The sequence below is a fragment of the Arachis ipaensis genome, chromosome B4 (assembly GCF_059453495.1).
Source record: "Arachis ipaensis isolate K30076 ecotype BB chromosome B4, ASM5945349v1, whole genome shotgun sequence".
NCBI classification, from domain to species: Eukaryota; Viridiplantae; Streptophyta; class Magnoliopsida; order Fabales; family Fabaceae; genus Arachis; species Arachis ipaensis.
This window is the reverse complement of record NC_142439.1, coordinates 71,233,857-71,250,735: the sequence shown is the minus strand read 5'-3', so window position 1 is coordinate 71,250,735 and position 16,879 is coordinate 71,233,857. Positions and strand designations below refer to the sequence as shown.

General features: G+C 37.2%; 1 non-coding gene across 1 annotated transcript; it reads left to right on the top strand.

Moving 5' to 3' along the window:
• The first annotated feature begins 234 nt into the window (after nucleotides 1-234).
• Nucleotides 235-342, top strand: LOC148567866 (small nucleolar RNA R71). The gene has a single exon (XR_015882866.1). It is a non-coding gene; the product is annotated as a small nucleolar RNA R71 (small nucleolar RNA).
• Nucleotides 343-16,879: the final 16,537 nt, after the last annotated feature.

The window sequence follows — 16,879 nt, the reverse complement described above, 5'->3', positions numbered from 1 at the left end:
CCATAAGGTTCACCTAAGTAATTCACCTCTGCTATTGCAGGATTCTCAAGATCATAAGCTTCTTCTTCAGAAGATGCCTCTTGAGTACTGTTGGATGCAGCTTGCATTCCATTCAGACTCTGAGAAATCATATTGACTTGCTGAGTCAATATTTTGTTCTGAGCCAATATGGCATTCAGAGTATCAATTTCAAGAACTCCCTTCTTTTGAGGCGTCCCATTACTCACATTCTGAAAGCATGTCAGAAGGACACTTTTTGGTCAGTCCTTTGTATCTCTCCCAAGCTTCATAGAGGGATTCACCTTCTTTCTGTCTGAAGGTTTGAACATCCACTCTAAGCTTACTCAGCTTTTGAGGAGGAAAGAACTTGGCTAAGAAAGCCTTGACCAGCTTATCCCAAGAGTTCAGGCTGTCCTTAGGTTGGGAGTCCAACCATATTCTAGCTCTGTCTCTCACAGCAAAAGGGAAAAGCATGAGCCTGTAGACTTCAGGATCTACTCCATTAGTCTTAACAGTGTCACATATCTGCAAGAATTTAGTTAAGAACTGAAAAGGGTCTTCAGATGGAAGTCCATAAAACTTGCAGTTTTGTTGCAAACTAGCTGAGGTTTCAGCTCAAAATTGTTTGCTCCGATGGTAGGGATGGAGATGCTTCTTCCATGTAAATTGGAATTTGGTGCAGTAAAGTCACCAAGCATTCTCCTTGCATTATTATTATTTTCGGCTGCCATCTCCTCTTCCTGTTCGAAAATTTCTGAAAGGTTATCTCTGGATTGTTGTAATTTAGCTTCTCTTAGTTTCCTTTTCAGAATCCTTTCAGGTTCTGGATCTGCTTCAATAAGAATATTCTTGTCCTTGCTCCTGATCATATGACAAAGAAGAGGGCACATAAAAAAATAATAATAATAATAATAATAATAATAGGGATCCTTTATACCATAGTATAGAAGTCCCTGTGTGAGTGGAAGAAAGGAAGGGGATAAAGAATGTAATGTAAGGAAAGAAACACAAGGGTGAGGAGAGTAGAGAAGTGAGATGAGGAGATGTTAGTAGATGAATAAATAAATAGAATAAGATGAGAGAGGGAGAATTTCGAAAATAATTTTTGAAAAAGAGTTAGTGATTTTCGAAAATAGTTTTTTGAAAAAGGTTAGTAGTTTTTCGAAAATTAAAATAAAAAAATCAAAATAATTAGTTAATTAAAAAGAATTTTTTGAAAAAGAGGGAAGATATTTTCAAAAATTAGAGAGAGAGAGTTAGTTAGGTAGTTTTGAAAAAGATAAGAAACAAACAAAAAGTTAGTTAGTTAGTTGAAACAAATTTTGAAAAGATAAGAAGTTAGGAAGTTAGAAAAGATATTTTGAAATCAAATTTTTGAAAAAGATAAGATAAGAAGATATTTTTGAAAAGATATGATTTAAATTAGTTTTTGAAAAAGATTTGATTTTTAAAATCACAATTAATGACTTGATTCACAAGAAATCACAAGATATGATTCTAGAACTCAAAGTTTGAATCTTTCTTAACAAGCAAGTAACAAACTTGAAATTTTTGAATCAAAACATTAATTGATGATGTTATTTTCGAAAATTTGATATAAAAATAAGAAAAAGATTTTTGAAAAATATTTTTAAAATTTTCGAAAATAACTAAAAAAAATGGAAAAGATTTGATTTTTGAAAAAGATTTTGAAAAAGATAAGATTTTTAAATTGAAAATTTGATTTGACTCATAAAAACAACTAGATTTTAAAAATTTTTGAAAAAGTCAAATCTAATTTTCGAAATTTTAAGAGAGAAAAAGGGAAAGATATTTTTTTGATTTTTGAATTTTTAATGATGAGAGAGAAAAAACATGAAAAAATGATGCAATGCATGAAAATTTTGGATCAAAACAATGAATGCATGCAAGAATACTATGAATGTCAAGATGAACACCAAGAACACTATGAAGATCATGATGAACATCAAGAACTTATTTTTGAAAATTTTATATGCAAAGAAAACATGCAAGACACCAAACTTAGAAATCTTTCATGTTTAGACACTATGAATGCAAAAATGCATATGAAAAACAAGAAAAGACACAAAACAAGAAAACATCAAGATCAAACAAGAAGACTTACCAAGAACAACTTGAGGATCATGAAGAACACTATGAATGCATGATTTTTCGAAAAATGCAGGATGAACATGCAATTGACACCAAACTTACAACTTGACTCAAGACTCAAACAAGAAATACAAAATATTTTTTTGATTTTTATGATTTTATGAAATTTTTTTGTATTTTCTTTAAAATTTTTTTTTTCGAAAATCATTTTGAAAAAGAAAAATAAGGATTCCAAAAATTTTAATATGAATTCCAGGAATCTTATGCTCTCTAGTCTAAAGCTCCAATCAAAGGGTCAGGCATGGCTTAATAGCCAGCCAAGCTTTAGTATGTACCCAGACATGACATGCCTAACATGCCCTATCCAGAAGGATTAGACATGGCTTTACAGCCAGCCAGGCTTCAACATGCTTCATGAAACACTAGAATTCATTCTTAAAAATTCTGAAGAAAAATATATTTTTGAAAACATTTTTTTTTAATTTTTTTTTAAATTTTTTTCGAAAACAAAGGAAAATTTTTTGAAAGATTTTTGAAAAATTTTTGAAAATAAAACAAAAAAGAAAATTACCTAATTTGAGCAACAAGATGAACCGTCAGTTGTCCAAACTCGAACAATCCCCGGCAACGGCGCCAAAAACTTGGTATGCGAAATTGTTACTCAGGTTGTTAATTATTGTTCGAAATTGATTCCCTGGCGATGGCACCAAAAACGGATGCACAGAACCATGGTCTAAACATATCTTCACAACTTCGCATAACTAACCAGCAAGTGCACTGGGTCGTCCAAGTAATAAACCTTACATGAGTAAGGGTCGATCCCACGGAGATTGTTGGTATGAAGCAAGCTATAGTCACCTTGTAAATCTCAGTCAGGCGGATATAAAATAGTTATGGAGTTTTCAAAATTAATACTAAAATAAGGATAGAAATACTTATGTAAATCATTGGTGAGAATTTCAGATAAGCGTATGGAGATGCATTCATTCCTCTGAACCTCTGCTTTCCTGCTGTCTTCATCCAATCAATCTTACTCCTTTCTAGGGCTGGCTTTGTGTAAGGATTTCACCGGTGCCAATGGCTACTTTCAATCCTCTCGGGAAAATGGTCCAAATGCTCTGTCACAGCACGGCTAATCGTCTGGAGGGCATCACCCTTGTCGTTGGTTGCATCCTATTCCTCTCTGTGAAAATGGTCCGATGCGCTGTCACTGCATGGCTAATCATCTTGGAGGTTCTCAATCATACTGGAATAGAATTTACTATCCTTTTGCGTCTGTCACTACACCCAGCACTCGCGAGTTTGGAGTTCGTCACAGTCATTCAATCCCAGAGTCCTACTCGGAATACCACGGACAAGGTTTAGACTTTCCGGACTCTCATGAATGCCGCCATCAATCTAGCTTATACCACGAAGATTCTGATTAAGAGATCTAAGAGATACTCATTCAATCTAATGTAGAACGGAAGTGGTTGTCAGGCACGCGTTCATAGGGAATGATGATGATTGTCATGTTCATCACATTCAGGTTGAAGTGCGAATGAATATCTTAGAAGCGAAATAAGATGAATTGAATAGAAAACAGTAGTACTTTGCATTAATCTTTGAGGAACAGCAGAGCTCCACACCTTAATCTATGGAGTGCAGAAACTCTACCGTTGAAAATACATAAGTAATGAAGGTCTAGGCATGGCCGAATGGCCAGCCCCCAAACGTGATCAATAGATCAAAAGATAATCCAAAGATGTTTAATACAATAGTAAAAGGTCCTATTTATAATAAACTAGCTACTAGGGTTTACAGAAGTAAGTAATTGATGCATAAATCCACTTCCGGGGCTCACTTGGTGTGTGCTTGGGCTGATCTTGAAGTCTACACGTGGAGAGGTCATTCTTGGAGTTGAACGCCAGCTTTTGTGCCAGTTTGGGCGTTGAACTCCACTTTGCAACTTGTTTCTGGCGCTGGACGCCAGAATTGGGCAGAGAGCTGGCGTTGAACGCCAGTTTGCGTCGTCTAAACTTGGGCAAAGTATGGACTATTATATATTTTTGGAAAGCCCTGGAAGTATACTTTCCAACGCAATTAGAAGCGCGCCATTTTGAGTTCTGTAGCTCCAGAAAATCCATTTTGAGTGCAGGGAGGTCAGAATCCAACAGCATCAGCAGTCCTTCTTCAACCTCTGAATCTGATTTTTGCTCAAGTCCCTCAATTTCAGCCAGAAAATACCTGAAATCACAGAAAAACACACAAACTCATAGTAAAGTCCAGAAATGTGAATTTAACATAAAAACTAATGAAAACATCTCTAAAAGTAACTAGATTCTACTAAAAACATATTGAAAACAATGCCAAAAAGTGTATAAATTATCCGCTCATCAAGGGGTTTGTTACTTGTGACACCCAAAACATTTGTATGAAGGGATTTTTGTCGGTTTAGAGACTATATCTACAATGCGACCGTTTCTATGAATCTCTTTACTGGTAGAAATCCCGACGTCAATGGTAGGGCACTCATCCCTCAGAATTATTCCTCCTTATGCGCAATAGAGAGACTAATCCGGGAGTTGTCGACCGGATTTTCTGTCGGGCTTGACACCAAACCGACATGTGAATCACAGCCAATAGGACAGACATTCATCATATGCATCTTCTATATGGTTGCTTGCTTTGTTTACTTGAGCTTGCCTAATTGTATAACATGCCTACTTGCTTCTTGAACTACGTGATATATATGAATGTTATCTGTATTTTACTTGTTTGCATTAATTGTCTTTGTCTGGTGCTGAGGAGGTTAGGTAGGCGGTGGCGATGGGATCGCAAGGAGGCTATGTTGGCGCGGGCTGTGGGATACAACGGTGTGGTTAGTATTAGTTAGAATTCCCTTAAGTTTAGATAACCCGGTTTATGGTTTAAGTTCCTTATTTATTTATTTTGTTCTAAGCTTGAATATTCGTGTGTGATGTGAAGTTCTAGGATTGCCTTCGGTGTCCCGGAGCCTTACATCTTACATATTGGGCACTGTTACCATACTGAGATCCTCCGGTTCTCATTTCATACGTTGTTGTCGTTTTTTAGATGCAGATCGCAACCTACCGTAGTGAGTTAGGTGATGGTAGCAGAGCGGAGGATCTTATTCTATCCTGTTATCATTTTAGTTATTTTTAACTTGTACTCTCACTTTTATATTTTGTTTTGCCTAGAGGCTTTTATTTGAGAGAACAAAACTTGTATAAGCCTTTTTGAACTACAGTCTTCTGGTTGTTTGTATATATGGCTAGCCGGCTTAAATTCCGCGAGCTGTGGCTAGATTCTTATGATATTATGCTATGATAATTTGCTATACTGTATTTATTTCTTGTGCCTTAAGTTAGTAACTTCACTAGTATATTTTGCGCTTTTCAAATCCTGTTTTTGAGCTATATCCTTCATCAGGCTTCTAGAATATATTATTTCCTTCTATATATAAATATGTATAAGCCTTAGGACTGTCGTAACCCCTGATTAACCTTTGCTTTGTGGCTAGAGGTAAGGCTTAGGGTAATTGGGGTGTTACAGTTAGGGTGCAATTATGTAGGGGCAAGGTTACAAGACCAAAGGACATTATTTTCAAAATCGGTTAAAGGAAATCTCACACCTAGCCAAGTAAAGAAACAATCATAGGCATAAAAGAAAGGTCGCTCAGACTCTTCCAGAGGGGAAAACAAACTCTCTCTTTTGGATCGGGTGCTACAAGCTCATAGTTCCTCTCATCCTCCCTGTTTTCACATATGCTATGGTACCTACGGAATTCCTCACAATACTCCTTATCAACTGCGAGAACACAAGAAAGGACAGTGGTGTCTACTCAAGTTAGAAGACTAGGAGGAACTTTGGTCGACATACTTATAATAAGAGAGTGCGACATAAAAGCTATACCTACAAACAAAAATAATAACAAATGTCACTACATACAACTTGGAACACCAACAATAGAAATTGGGTTCAACTCGAGCTATGCTTATAAAAATCAAGAACATTTTCTTTTATCTAAAATACTAAAGGATCCAGAAATGGCGCCCCCTTGCTAAACTAAAGAAAACGACGCTATTCAGGGGCAACACGCACATAGCAGTAACAAAAGTTAAGACAGTTATAAATTCTACAGTTCGAGTCAAGCAACATTTTTTAACAAAATCTTAAAGCAAACAGTTTCGGCCCCAGCATTTCCCAAAAGGAATGTTCAAAGTTTCTTGTAAAAAGAAAAGAAACTAGTCAATAAAGAATGGAATGAATCTTCCAAAGAAGTAGTTTTCGCACAATTTTTTACACACACTCAGAAATGCAGAAGCATCCAAACTAAAAAACAGAGAAAGAACCAACCTTGGTGAAGACTCAAAACAAGGATGGGCACGTCAATTAGCAGAAGAACTGATGAGTCCATATTTGATGATAATTTTTGGCTTGAATTGGACGAATTTCATCACACAAATTCACACTTAATCACCAAAATAGCATACTTTTGTGTTTTATCCCTAAATTGAACCTAAATGTAAAAATATGCATTTTTGTCCTTAAATTGAGCAATTTAATTCCACTTTTATTCCATTCGATGTCGTGATATGTTTTGTAAGTGATTTCAGGTACAATAGGCAAGAATGGCTAGGCAAAAGTGGAAGGAAGCATGTAAGAAAGGAGAACACATGAAGAAACAAAGGAGAAGCACTCAGTCAAGTGTGCCTACGCACAACTCCTGTGCGTACGCACAAATGCAGAAATCAACAAGTGTGCCTACGCACAACCACTGTGCATACGCACAGGTAAAAAATCAGCAAGTGTGCATACGCACACATCTGTACGTACACACAAATCCCTGCGCGTGACATCATTAAAATGTCACGTGGCTTGCGATTTTGGCTCTTTCTTGGCCCAATTTTGAGTTTGATGAAGCTGGTTTGAGGTGTTATATGAAGGGGACATCAACATATATCATGGCATTAGCTTAGGGAGCTCACTTTAGGGTAGAAAAATGCATTAGGAGTAGGGGTAGTGTAGATAGAAAATTCTCTCTTAGGGTTTACTTAAATTTTCATTGTAGCATTTTATAGTTAAGTTTTAATCTTGAATTTTGCTCATTTTTATTGTAAGTACTCCTTAATTTCCTCTTTAATTACACTACTTTTGTTATATTTTCCTCTTGTTCAAGTTACTTTGTTAATATATGCAATTTTGATTTCTTAAATCTTTTGCTTATGAATTTGATGTTTTATGATTCCTATATGCTTGCTTGAGTGTTTATTATTGTTTTTGTGAATAGTTTGGTTTTAGTTTTCATTATCTTTTGCAAATTCTTATGTTTTGCTTTATGCCCACCAAGTGTTTGTGAAAATTTCACTTGATAATTTTGAGTAGATTTTCACACCTTGGCTTGGGAAATGAGTTCCTAAGATACTATAGTCATAATGTCCGATATTTAGTGGTAATTCTTGGGTAGTTAGTTGACTCTTGTTTCCATTGACGCTAGCTTTATACTAAGTAATTAGTAAGTTAGCTTGGACTTATGGATTAAGTTCAATAATGCTTGCTTGACTTACTCCTCAATGTTTGGGGTTGACGAAGCGAGATTGACTCATCATAGTTGACATAGTTGTGGTTATGACGATGATAGGATTCCTTAATTCTCATTCCCAAGTCAAGGCTCTTTATGCATTTATAGCGTTTTCATTAAGTTTGATCTTGCTTTCTTTTAATTTGCATTAATTTCCTTTTGATCATTTGTTAGTTCTTTTATTTCTTAGTTCTTTTAATCTCTCGTTCTATACTTCAAAATCCCGTTTTCTTCACAACCAAGAGTGTGACATCTTAATTGCATTGTCCGAGGGAGACGACCCGAGGTTGAATTACTCTCGGTTATATTTTTATTTGAAATTAAACTTTTGTTGAGAGTTAGTTGTTGGTTTGGACTATACTTGCAATGAAGAGATTCTATTTTGAGAAATTCTATATCAACATTAATTCTCTATCAAGTTTTTAGCGCCGTTGCCAGGGAACTAAGTACAATGAGTGCTAAAATTTTGGTTGTTGTGAATATGTGAATAGTATGAATAGATACTTTTTAGGTTGTTTGTTTGATTTTGTTAATAATCGGAATTTTGTTTCTTTTGATTGATGTCTTTTGTTTTTATTTTTCTATTTTCTCTATAAGTTATCACCCTCTTTGTTTGGAGTATCATTTTGTAGGGCTTGATAACTTCAATTTTGGGTTGCACCATGGGATGGAAAAATCAATTGAGGGAGGAGCAATCTCGCCCATGTCACAATGAGCCATACCCTCCCCAATACACATACCTAACCCAAGGATATGGTGGATTTTATCTTGATTATGCACCTCCACCACTATATACATATGACCCATACTTCCAACATAATCCACAATCACCATATTTTCAAACACCACACTAATACCAACATCCACCTCCTTACATACCACATCAAGATACTCATCAACATGAGTCACCTCCCACATATACAACCTTTCTCCTAAACTATGAACCTCATTTTTCACTCTAATGTGAAGTTTTCCCACCCTTGGCCCAAGACCATCAAGACCTTCAAGTTTTTCTCCAAGAGCAAGAAGGATTCCGAAGAACACAAGGGCAATTCATGGCTACCATAGCTGAAGCGGTGAACCACTTGGTCCTACTACGCTCATTCGATCAAAGCATTCCTCGTGAGGAATGTGGAGGATCAACTAAAGATTGTAGTGAAAAGGAGAGCATGGAGTCACAAGGGAAAGAAGAAGAGTTAGAGCATGAATTGAAACAAGAGGAAGAAAGTGCAGTATTTGAACCGGAAGAGAGAAAGGCAGCTGGTACACGGAATTGTGATTCACACTTTCCACAACTCCGGTGCAACTAACCAGCAAGTGCACTGGGTCGTCCAAGTAATAAACCTTACATGAGTAAGGGTCGATCCCACGGAGATTGTCGGCTTGAAGCAAGCTATGGTCATCCTTGTAAATCTCAGTCAGGCGGATTCAAATGGTTATGAAGTTTTGATATTTAAAATATAAATAAAACATAAAATAAAGTAAAGTTGCTTATGTAATTCACTGGTGGGAATTTCAGATAAGCGTATGGAGATGCTTTGTTGCTTCTACACCTCTGCTTTCCTATTGCCTCCTTCCAACCATGCGTTACCTCCTTCCATGGCAAGCTGTAGGATCCTCTCAGTGAAAATGGTCCTCTACGGTTTCTGCACGGCTAATCAACTGTCGGATTTCTCGTCTCGAATGAAAAATACCAGGCACAGCTTCCGCATGGCTAATCATCTGTCAGTTCCCATAGCGTCAGAATAGAATCCATTGATCCTTTTGCACACTGTCACTTGCGCCTAACATTCGCAGGTTTGAAGCTCTTCACAGTCATCCCTTCCCAGATCCTACTCGGAATACCACAGACAAGGTTTAGACTTTTCGGATCCCAGGAATGCTACCAATAATTCTAGCCTATACCACGAAGATACTAATCTCACAGACTCGGTGCATGTATTAGATATCCAAGAGAATATACTCCGGCTGTCGTCCAATGACTACATTGAACATCATGTAGACCGCTTTGTGGTTGTCAGGCACGCGATCTTGGCTAAGCGAGTAACAAAGATTGTGGGTGATTGTCACGGGTCACCCCTTCATTCTGACTTAACTGAATTAAGTACGAGAGTATATCTTGGATAAGAAGTAGGCGTGAATTGAATAGAAAACAATAGTAATTGCATTAATTCATGAAGAACAGCAGAGCTCCACACCTTAATCTTTGGGGTGTAGAAACTCCACCGTTGAAAATACATAAGTGAAAAGCCTCTAGGCATGGCCGAATGGCCAGCCCCCAAAATGTGAACAATGGTCTCAGCTCCAAAGTATGAAAACTGGATAAAAACTGTCAAATAAATCTCTAAAAGTAGTTTTTATACTAAACTAGTAACCTAGGGTTACAGAAAATGAATAACTAAGTGCAGATAGTGCAGAAATCCACTTCCAGGGCCCACCTGATGTGTGCTTGGGCTGAGCATTGAAGCTTTTTCGTGCATAGGCTATTCATGGAGTTAAACGCCAGCTTTGGTGCCAGTTTGGGCGTTTAACTCCAATTCTGGTGCCCGTTTGGGCGTTTTACGCCAAGATGTTTTAGGCTGGCTTTGGATGCCAATTTGGGGCATCAAATCTCAGGCAAAATATTGACTATTATATATTTCTGGAAAGCCCAGGATGTCTACTTTCCAACTCAATTGAGAGCGTGCCAATTGGGCTTGCGTAACTTCAGAAAATCTATTTCGAGTGTAGGGAGGTTAGAATCCAACAGCATCTGCAGTCCTTTTTCAGCCTCTGAATAAGATTTTTGCTTAGGTCCCTCAATTTCAGCTAGAAAATACCTGAAATCACAGAAAAACACACAAACTCATAGTAAAGTCTAGAAATGTGATTTTTAAATAAAAACTAATAAAAATATAATAAAAAGTAATTAAATCATTCTAAAAACTATGTAAAAACAATGCCAAAAAGGGTATAAATTATCCGCTCATCACAACACCAAACTTAAATTGTTACTTGTCTCCAAGCAATTAAAATCAAAATAGGATAAAAAAAAAGAGAAAATACAATGAATTCCAAATATCAATGAAGCTCATTTCTAATTAGATGAGCAGGGCTAGTAGCCTTTTTGCTTCTGAACAGTTTTGGCATCTCACTTTATCCGTTGAAGTTCAGAATGATTGGCATCTATAGGAACTTAGAATTTAGACAGTGTTATTGATTCTCCTATTTCAGTATGTTGATTCTTGAACACAGTTACTTTATGAGTCTTGGCTGTGACCCTAAGCATTTTGTTTTCCAGTATTACCACCGGATACATAAATGCCACAGACACATAACTGGGTGAACCTTTTCAAATTGTGACTCAGCTTTGCTAGAGTCCCCAGTTAGAGGTGCCCAAAGCTCTTAAGCATACTCTTTTTGCTTTGGACCATGACTTTAACCGCTCAGTCTCAAGCTTTTCACTTGACACCTTCACGCCACAAGCACATGGTTAGGGATAGCTTGGTTTAGCCGCTTAGGCCATGATTTTATTCCTTTGGGCCCTCCTATCCATTAATTCTCAAAGCCTTGGATCCTTTTTATTTTACCCTTGCCTTTTGGTTTAAAAGGCTATTGGCTTTTTCTGCTTGCTTTTTCTTTTTCTTTCTTTTTCTCTTTTTTTTTTGCCACTTTTTTTCTTTTTTTTTTCTGCAAGCTTTTCACTGCTTTTTCTTGCTTCAAGAATCAATTTTATGATTTTTTAGATTATCAATAACATTTATCCTTTTTTATTATTCTTTCAAGAGCCAACAATTTTAACATTCATAAACAACAATATAAAAAATATGCACTGTTCAAGCATTCATTCAGAAAACAAAAAGTATTGCACCACATCAAAATAATTAGATTAATTTCAAGATGTAATTCGAAATTCATGTACTTCTTTTTCTTTTTCAGAAAACATTTTTCATTTAAGAAAGGTGAAGGATTCATAGGACATTCATAGCTTTAAGACATAGACACTGGACACTAATGATCATGTAATAAAGACACAAACATAGATAAAACATAAAGCATATTTTTGAAAAATAGAAAAAATAAGAACAAAGAAATTAAAGAATGGGTCCACCTTAGTGATGGCAGCTAGTTCTTCCTCTTGAAGATCTTATGGAGTACTTGAGCTCCTCTATGTCTCTTCCTTGCCTTTGTTGCTCCTCCCTCGTGGCTCTTTGGTCTTCTCTAATTTCATGGAGGATGATGGATTGCTCTTGGTGCTCCATCCTTAGTTGTCCCATGTTGGAACTCAATTCTCCTAAGGAAGTGTTGATTTGCTCCCAATAGTTTTTGTGGAGGAAAATGCATCCCTTGCATCCCTTGAGGCATCTCAGGGATTTCATGATGAGGAACTTCTTCATGTTCTTGTTGAGGTCCATGAGTGGGCTTTCTTATTTGCTCCATCCTTTTCTTAGTGATGGGCTTGTCTCCTTTAATGAGGATGTCTTCCTCTATGGCAATTCCAGCTAAATTGCATAGGGTACAAATGAGATGAGGGAAGGCTTACCTTGACAAAGTAGATGGCATATCCGCCACCTTGTAGAGTTCTAGGGATATGATCTCATGAACTTCTACTTCCTCTCCAATCATGATACTATGGATCATGATAGCCCGGTCTATTGTAACTTCAGACCGGTTGCTAGTAGGAATGATGGAGCGTTGGATGAACTCCAACCATCCCCTAGACACGGGTGGGTTTGAGGTCAAGCCTTCTTAGTTAAACCGGCTTGCCTCTTGAGTCTCTCTTCCATTGAGCTCCTTCCACACAAATGTCCATCAGGACTTGGTCCAACCTTTGATCAAAGTTGACCCTTCTAGTGAAAGGGTGAGGATCTCCTTGCATCATAGGCAAGTTTAATGCCAACCTCACATTTTTCGGACTGAAATCCAAGTAATTCTCCCGAACCATTGTGAGCCAATTCTTTGGGTTTGGGTTCATACTTTGGTCATGGTTCCTAGTCATCCATGCATTAGTATAGAACTCTTGAACCATTAAGATTCCGACTTGTTGGATTGGGTTGGTGAGAGTTTTCCAACCTCTTCTTTGAATCTCATGTCGGATCTCCAGATATTCACTCTTTTTGAGCTTGAAGGGGACCTCGGGATCACCTTTTTCTTGGCCATAACTTCATAGAAGTGGTCTTGATGGACCTTTGAGATGAATCTTTCCATCTCCCATGACTCAGAGGTGGAAGAAATTGCCTTCCCTTTCCTCTTTCTAGAGGTTTTTCTAGTCTTAGGTACCATTTATGGTTATGGAAAAAATAAAAAGCTTAGCTTTTCCCACACCAAACTTAGAAGGCTTGCTCGTCCTCGAGAAAAAGAAGAAAGAAAGGAGTAGAAGAACAAGAAATAAAGGAGATGGAGGGTAGTGAAGGTTTCGGCCAAGGGGGTAGTAGTGTGTATGATGTATGAAATTGAAGGTAGTGAGGAAAGGTATTTATAGGGTAGGAGAGAGGGGAAATTCGGTCATGAAGAGGTGGGTTTGGGAAGGAAGTGGTTTAAATTTGAATGGTGAGGTAGGTGGGGTTTTATGATGGATAGATATGAGTGATGAAAAGATTATGGAGAAGAGGGTAAGATTTGATAGGTGAGAGGTATTTGGGAAAGAGATATTGATGGGATTGGTCAAGGGTATTTGGGGAAGAGTGTTTTGGAAAGGTGTGAAGAGGAGAGAAGAAGAGGTGGGGTAGGTGGGGATCCTATGGGGTCCACAGATCCTGAGGTGTCAAGAAATTCTGCTCCCTGCACCATTCTGGCGTTCAAACACCCACTGTGTGCCAATCCTGGTGTTTAGTGCCAGCTCTGCTACCTTTCCTGGCGTTAAATGCAAGTCTTCTGCCCATTTCTGGCGTTAAACGCCCCTTCTACTATCCTTACTGGCGTTTAAATGCCAGTAAGTCTGTCCTCCAGGGTGTGCTGTTTTTGATGTTGTTTTTCATTTTGCTTTAATTTTGCAGTTGTTTTTATGACTTCACATGATCATGAACCTAAAGAAAACATAAAATAACAATGGAAAATAAATAAATATAATTAAATAACATTGGGTTGCCTCCCAATAAGCGCTTCTTTAATGTCAATAGCTTGACAGTGAGCTCTTAGAGAGCTTCACAGAGACTCAGAGCTTGATGATGGCCTCCCAACACCAAACTTAGAAGTTGAGTGTGGGGGCTTTGTTTGACTCTGTATTGAGAGAAGCTTTTCATGCTTCCTCTCCATGGTTACAGAAGAAGATCCTTGAGCCTTAAACACAAGGTAGTTCTCATTCAATTGCAGGACTAACTCTCCTCTGTCCACATCAATCACAGCTCTTGCTGTGGCTAGGAAGGGTCTTCCAAGGATGATGGATTCATCTTCATCCTTCCCAGTGTCTAGGATTATGAAATCAGCAGGGATGTAAAAGCCTTCGACCTTCACTAAGACATCCTCTACAAGTCCATAAGCCTGTTTCCTTGAATTGTCTACCATCTCTAGTGAGATTCTTGTAGCCTGTACCTCAAAGATCCCTAGTTTCTCCATTACAAAGAGTGGCATGAGGTTTATACTTGAACCAAGGTCACACAGAGCCTTCTTAAAGGTCATGGTGCTTATGATGCAAGGTATTAAGAACTTTCTGGGATCCAGTTTCTTCTGAGGTAATTTCTGTTGAACCAAGGTATTCAGTTCATTGATGAGCAATGGAGGTTCATCCTCCCAAGTCTCATTATCGAATAGCTTGGCATTCAGCTTCATGATTGCTCCTAGATACAGAGCAACTTGCTCTTCAGTAATATCTTCGTCCTCTTCAGAGGAAGAATATTCATCAGAGCTCATGAATGGCAACAGTAAGTTCAGTGGAATCTCTATGGTCTCTGTATGAGCCTCAGATTCCTTTAGTTCCTCAATAGGGAACTCCTTAGTGGCCAGTGGATGTCCATTGAGGTCTTCCTCACTGGAAATCACTACCTCTCCCCCCTCTGTGCATTCGGCCATGTTGGGTATATTGATGGCCTTGCACTCTCTCTTTGGATTCTCTTCTGTATTGCTTGGGAAAGTACTAGGAGAGATTTCGGTAATTCTTTTACTCAGTTGACCCACTTGTGCCTCTAAATTTCTGATGGAGGACCTTGTTTCAGTCATGAAACTGAGAGTGGTCTTAGATAGATCAGAGACTATGGTTGCTAAGTCAGAGTGGCTCTGCTTAGAATTCTCTGTCTGTTGCTCAGAAGATGATGGAAAAGGTTTGCTATTGCCAAACCTATTTCTCCCACCATTATTATTAAAGCCTTGATTAGGCTTCTGCTAATCCTTCCATGAGAAATTAGGTTGATTTCACCATGAAGGATTATAGGTATTTCCATAGGATTCTCCCATGTAATTCACCTCTTCCATTCCAGGATTCTCAGGGTCATAAGCTTCTCCTTCAGGGAAGGCTTCTTTAGTACTGACGGATGCAACTTGCATTCCAGTCAGACTCTGAGAAATCATATTGACTTGCTGAGTCAATATTTTATTCTGAGCTAATATTGCATTCAGAGTATCAATCTCAAGAAATCCTTTCTTCTGAGTTGTCCCATTATTCACAGGATTTCTTTCAGAAGTGTACATGAACTGGTTATTTGCAACCATTTCAATGAGTTCCTGGGCTTCCGCAGGCGTCTTCTTCAGATGAAGAGATCCACTAGCAGGGTGGTCCAATGACATCTTGGACAATTCAGACAGACCATCATAGAATATATATAAGATGCTCCATTCTAAAAACATATCAGAAAGACACCTTCTGATCAGTTGCTTGTATCTTTCCCAAGCTTCATAGAGGGATTCACCTTCCTTCTGTCTGAAGGTTTGGACTTCCACTCTAAGCTTGCTCAACTTTTGAGGTGGAAAGAATTTGGCCAAGAAAGCATTGACCAAATTTTCCCAAGAGTTCAGGCTTTCTTTAGGTTGTGAATCTAACCATGTCCTAGCTTTGTCTCTTACAGCAAAGGGGAAAAGCATAAGTCTGTAGACCTCAGGAGGTCTTAACAGTGTCACAGATTTGCAAGAATTCAGCTAAGAACTAATGAGGATCTTCCAATAGAAGTCCATGAAACTTGCAATTCTGCTACATTAGAAAAACTAATTGAGGCTTAAGCTCAAAGTTGTTTGCTCCAATTGCAGGAATTGAGATGCTTCTTCCATAGAAGTCAGAAGTGGGTGCAGTAAAGTCACCATGCATCTTTCTTGCATCTCCACCATTGTTATTGGATTCGACCATCTCTTCTTCTTTTTCAAAAAATTCTGTCAGGTCCTCTCCAGAGTGTTGTGCTTTAGCTTCTCTTAGCTTCCTCTTTAGAGTCCTTTCAGGTTCAGGATCAGCTTCAACAAGAATGTTCTTATCCTTGTTCCTGCTCATATGAAAAAGAAGAGAACAGAAAAGAATAGGAATCCTCTATGTCACAGTATAGAGATTCTTTTATGTGAGTAGAAGAATATAAGAGTAGAATGAAGAAGGGAGAAGAATAATTCAAACATAGAGAGAGGGAGAGGGTTTGAATTATAAGAAGAAGAGAAGTGTTAAATAAATAAAATAAATAGAAAGAGATGAGGGAGAGAGAAATTCGAATTTTTAAATTAAAAGAAAAGAAAAATATTTTTGTTTTTATTTTAATTATTAGTTAGAATTCGAAAATTAAGAAGAGAAAATAAATTAAAATTAGAAAAAGAATTTTGAAAAAGTGGTTAGTGATTTTCGAAAATTGGAGAGAGAAAAGTAGTTAGGTGATTTTGAAAAAGATATGATTGAAATAGAAAACTTTTAAAATCAAACAAAAAGTCAAGTAGTTAATTGAAAAAGATTTGAAAATCAATTTTGAAAAGATAAGAAGTTAGAAAAAGATTTTGAAATTAATTTTGAAAAAGATTTGAAAAGGAAATTAGAAAGATTTGATTTTTGAAATTAAAGTTGATTACTTGACTAACAAGAAACTAAAAGATACGATTCTAGAATTTAAAGATTGAACCTTTCTTAATAGGCAAGTAACAACTTGAAAATTTTTTTTTTTGCATCAAAACATTAAATGTTAGCATTAATTTCGAAAATATGAAATAAAAATAAGAAAAAGATTTTGAAAATTATTTTTAAAATTTTCGAAAAACATGAAAGAAAAATGAAAATGATTTGATTTTTAAAAAATATTTGAAAAGATA